This window comes from Trichomycterus rosablanca, chromosome 9, assembly GCF_030014385.1.
Source record: "Trichomycterus rosablanca isolate fTriRos1 chromosome 9, fTriRos1.hap1, whole genome shotgun sequence".
Taxonomy (NCBI): Eukaryota; Metazoa; Chordata; class Actinopteri; order Siluriformes; family Trichomycteridae; genus Trichomycterus; species Trichomycterus rosablanca.
The window spans coordinates 10,945,606-10,951,605 of record NC_085996.1 but is presented as its reverse complement, the minus strand read 5'-3'; positions in this window follow the sequence as shown (position 1 = coordinate 10,951,605).

Genomic DNA, 6,000 nt, shown 5'->3' with positions numbered 1-6,000 from the left:
TGGAGTTTTTGAACACCTCACTGTCACTGCTGGACTGAGACTAGTCCACCAACCAAAAATATCCAACCAGCAGTGCCCTGTGGACAGCATCCTGTGACCATTTATGAAGATCTAGAAGATGACCAACTCAAACAGCATCAATAGATGAGTGATCGTCTCTGACTTTACATCTACAAGGTGGACCAACTAGGAAGGAATGTCTAATAGAGTGGACAGTGAGTGGACATGGTATTTAAAAACTCCAGCAGCGCTGCTGTGTCTGATCCACTAACACACCACCACCACCATGTCAGTGTTACTGCAGTGCCGAGAATGATCCACCACCTAAATAATACCTGCTCTGTGGGGGTCCTGACCATTAAAGAACAGGGTGAAAGCAGACTAAAAAGGTATGTAGAGAAATATATGGACTACAGTCAGTAATTGTTATGGCTGATCAGTTTAGATATATAAATACACTAGAATAATAGTAAACATGTAAGACAATACAATTGGAATTACACTGTAAAATTACTTAGCAAATAAACTTTTATTGGCAGCACTAACAAAATACATAATAACAAAATTGAGTGGTGAAGGAGTGGTGAACTCTATGGCAAACCCCTTGACTTTGGAATGGGATTTCCAGCAAACTCATGCTCAGATGTCTACATACTTTTGGCCATATGGTAAGAGTATATGTGAACCTGGCTCTGTTGCTGCACTGTTATGGCATTTGTCATGTCATTCTATCTGGAAATGTAAAGCCTTTTGTAAACAAACATGATTACAGATTTCTCATAATGTTCCTTTCTGTAAGCAACCTAGCCTTTCAGCTCTGTTTACACGGTTTGAAGCACACTCCATCTGAATGAATCACACTGGTTTCATTATCATGCGTTATTGCACCATTATGACTAAAAATATGTGTTTTTTGGCAAAAGGTAAGCACAGTCTGAACAGTGTTGTTCATTCTGGCAGAAACACAGCACATGCACATATTTTGTTGACGGCGAGGGTCTGCACTTTCCATCCATCCCTCCCTCTCTCTTCTCATTAGCAACCCATTGTTCACGTAAAGTAAAGGGGTAAAAATAGCCGGGGCTTGATGCTGGACGGTAGCAGAGAGGCAGAGTGCTGAGTATGTTAGAGACAACATCTGAAGAGGTGAATCAGAAGCACGGAGGAAAGAGGCGAACACAATGACCTTTATTACGCAAATGTGAATTTAATGCATGAAGTCTCCTCACAAAAATATTTAACACCCAAACTTAATTACATAAAAATTTGACAAAAACAAACACACACAAACACACAATACTGCACCAAGAGAATGGTAATGGCCATAATGATTGATCCCTACAGTATCTGTGTTTAGAGGGTCAAATAAATACAAACTTGTTCTGACTAACTTACAAAAAATAGATATTTGAATCTTAAACCATTTAAAATATAATAAAAAAATGTCAACATAGGCACCCAGGTGGCGCAGCGGGATATTTCGCTAGCACACCAGCACCGATATTGTGAACTCCTAGGTTCAAAACTCAGCATAGCCACCGGTCAGCTGGGTGCCATCTAGCGGGCATAATTGGCAGTGCCTGCAGGGAGGGATGACCGGAATATGTGGGCGGGGTCTTCAAACGCTGTGTAAGGACCCTGGTTGGCGGATAGTGCATGGGTGGAAAGGGTTTTGTTAAGGGCTGCATGCAGGTCAGAGGAGGCGTGAGCAATAATATACCCTCCTCAACTGCAAAAAATCGTGGATCACCAGCAGCGGAAGAAAAATTTACTACTTCAAATTGGGATAAAATGGGGGAAAAATGCATTATATATATACAGTATATATATATATATATATATATATATATAAAATGGCAATATAAAGAATGGCAGGGGAGGCATAGAGCATTAATTTGCTCCAGGTGGAAGTTCTTCTATCTATCACGGTTTCTCCCTTTCAGATTTGCCAGCTCTTCTGTTTGGCAAACCTGCTTTTCTCAGAGGAACCGTGATGCTGGACTAGATCCGGTTGGGTTTTCTGCCGGGATTATTTATTTTTAGGGAACTCGGCCATCACCAGAGCAGTTTGGGTGTGTCACCTTGGAACTGCCCCTTTGCTGGAGCAGTCCCTAAGTAGGGGAACAACACTAAGCATAGGCTGTGCCGGTTGGCTTGCTGCCCCCAGCTTGCATTTAGGGTTTTTTTTTCTGAGAACTGAGTTTTTACTGATAGCCAAAGCAGCCAGTCATATTGTGGCAACCAGTTCACAGGATCTATTTTCTCCATTGTGGGCTGCAGATGTTTTTGAGTCTTTCATTTGTAACTTTATGTTATTTTGGCCACTCTATTTATTTTTAATTATCCTCCTTTTGTTAGCCACAGTATTGTTCTTTCTTGGTTAAAGCATTTGAAGGTGTGGGACTTTGTCTCAAATTCCATAGTGATTTGCAACCCACCCTGTTATAATACTTAAATCATTCCAGTTTATGTACATCTGATGTTTCAATTCATCCCAAAGGTGTTTGGTATGGTTAAGGTTGAGGTTAGGGCTCTGTACAGGCGAGTTCCTCCACACCAAACCATTCATTATGGACCTCGCTTTGTGCACAGGGGTGAAATCATACTGGAACAGGAAAGAGTATTCTCCAAAGTGTTGCCACATAGTTGCCACAGCTAAAACTGAGTTTATACACCTTTCAGCAATGGGTTTGACTAACCACCTGAACTCAGTAATTAGGATGAGTGTTCACACTCCTTTGGCCTTACAGTGTTTCTTTGCAATGACCGTTCCTTGGCATGCATGAATCATTACGGCTACAAATTAAGTGCATTTTGGCAGAAATTTAGAAAAAAGTATCCAGAGGGTTTATAATATTGTTGCCAACTAAAGCTCATTGCTTGTCCAAGAAGAAGATAAAGTCATCAGAGCCAAAAAGCTGCTGGGGGACTGAGAAATAATTTAGACCATCATTGATCCAGCCAGTTTCACAGCCTACAGCTTACTGCTGAGTAACTTCTCAGTCAAAATGCCAAGTGACGGGCAGAATGATGGGTATAAGGAACGGGCATGATTTGCATTGAAATCTGGCGCCTGAAATCTCTGCTGTTTGTATTAACACCCCAATTTGAATTCGCAAACACTAAGCTGTGGATTAATACAGATTAATTTGTGGTATTACAGGTCCATAAACATATACTCATAGCATTCCACAGAACTCTACCACTGGGTATGGACGTAAGCAGAACATTTAATTATATACAGATCAGCCATAACATTAAAACCACCTCTTTGTTTATACACTCACTGCATGAAAGGGTCCTAACAAAGCATGCAGAAAAACAGATGGACTACAGTCAGTAATTGTAGAACTACAAAGTGCTTCTATATGGTAAGTGGAGCTGATAAAATGTACAGTGAGTGTGGAAACAAGGAGGTGGTTTTAATGTTATGGCTGATAGGTGTATATCCTTGGTTTTGGCTTTGCTACAATGTTAAAAAGTTATCATATAAACAGTTCTTGAGTAGCTTCACAGATTGAGGTTACAATTTGTATATATTGGTATATTTGCCTGACACACACTCCCTCTGACGCGTGTTTAGTCTCCTGACCCCTCCTTATTCTCCCATACTTTGGTGGATTCACGTATGAGGCCAGTCATGCACTGATCTCTGCGTTCCTCCACTTCTGTACAGGCGCCTCAGACTACTAACCAGGGTCTCTACACAGTGTAGAAGACCCTGCCCTCTTTCTGGTTCAGTCTTTGTCCACGCAGCAAACTAGTGGCCAACTTTGTCTGCTGCAGGCATTGCCAGTTGTGCCTGCTAGGGGGCGCCCAAACAGCAAACGCTGTTATCCAAAGCGACTTACAGTAGTGTGACAGTATACTATCTAAGCAATTGAAGGTTAAGGGCCTTGCTCAAGGGCCCAACAGTGGCAACCTGTCAGTGGTGAGTCTTGAACCAGCACCCCTTTCGATTACTAGTCCAGTACCCTAACCGCTAGGCTCCAACCGCCCAAGATTCAACCTCTGAGAGTCCTGAATCCCAGCGCTGCTGCGCTAGTGGAATATCCTGCTGCACCACCTGGACAGACTTGGTCTAACTTAGATTAGTACATGGAAATCTTAATGGTACAGCATACAATCACAGTGTCAATAATCTTGTTTTACAAATAGTGTGGTAATTTGCAGGACTTGCAGTTTGGAGATGCTTCAGCATTGCATTGCCTTCATGCAGAAACTGTGATTCATTAAGCTTTATCTTTAAAGATTTAGTCGTTTAGTGTGGAAGAACTGGACTTGCATGCACAGAGCCCTGACCTAACCTCATCTAACACCTGGGATTAATTGGAATACTGACTGTTAGCCAGGTCTAACCTTACTAATGCTCTCATGGGAAATAAAAGGAAATCAAAGCAGTCGTATTCCAGATCTAGGCGTGTGTCAATCTCACACACTGCCTGTTTTAGCACAGCAGACTTAGCCAGCCAGCATTTAATGAGTTTGAGCCGCGATGAGGTCAAGCTGACAGATGAAGTCAATCTGTGCTTGTGCTGAGACTCTCGAAATAATCATCAGCTTCAGACATGCAGGAGGCAGAATTTGATTAGTGGGATTATACAGGAAGACATGCTGTATGATTGCTTGAAGGAACAGGCAGAGAGCTGGTTTTAATGCCTCACTGACCGATGCCTCAATTTTTTTAAGGTGAATACACAGAAATCACTCAATTATTGGGTCGGTGGTGGGATCAAGCAGTGGTCCGTTAGCGGCGCTTCACTGAATCAAATGGAATAAAGAGCCAGCCATCAACCCTGCTCTTAATTTTTTTAAACGTCCGAAACCATGGAAACTGTAGCATCATGTGGGAGTGTGGAAATTGCTCGAGTGTGTCTGAAGCGTATCTGCATCACAGAGGCAGGATATTAATTTCTGCTAGTGGCTTTTTTTCCACTGGGTTATAAAATTGGACCAGAATATCTGTATTACTCTGTATGCTAATTAACCACATAAAAATCAAAATGATAGCCAAAAGTATGTGGACACCTCTTTTAATTATTAACTTCAGGTCCTTCAGCTACACTAATTGTTCAAAGGAGAATGAATCAATTATTTAAGATAGACTATATGCCTCTAAGGTTGTCACTACAGTTTGGGGTAGGGCCTTGATTAATTTGCAGGACTGGCAGTTTGGAGATGCACATTCTTGCTTTCCTTTATAAGCTTTTGCACATCGTGTGAATATTCTACTACTAAATAGTTTAAATTTGTGGACTGAACCAACAATTCAGCTATAAAAAAATTAAGCCATCAGGCTAGTCGGGCTGAACAGACTTGCATATCCACTATTCATATCTGTATGATTTATGACAGGGATTCTTAACCTGTGGCCCGTGGGTCATTTGCAGTCTGTGACAAATGGAAGTGTGGCGCACACTTTAATGCCATAGGTCTCTTATTTCCATATGTTATTGCATATGGCACAAGATTGGCTTTCGGCCACTGTTTCTGCCCCATCAGACCCAGCAGATGAAAAGGCTGAGAACAATTGATTTATGCTTGTTCTTTATGATCTGTTCAATTGGTGTAAAAATAGAAATCATTACTTATTACATCAGGCTTCTGGCTCATCTGGTGCTTGGATCCTTGAGTATTATATTTTTTATAAATGTGTGGTTGTGCCTGACATTTTCTGGATTGGAAAATCATTCTGTTTAAATATGATTAAATAGTTTATCAGCTATAAAACAGATAAGAAATATTTTATAGATTAATACAGATTCATAAGAGCATATCATATCCATTTTTAAAAGAACTGTTGTTCATTGACATTGTGAGACTCGTGTCATTGATGCAGAAGCCTCCCTGTCTCTTCCTTTAACCTGATATCTGCCCGTGTTCATCTTGTGGCTGTCAAGGGCAAACAGGATTGTTTACTCTTCCCACGCTTAAATCACTCCCATTCATTCATCTTTTCTCACATCGTTCATCCCATCAGCACTCCTTAATGAGCCTGTG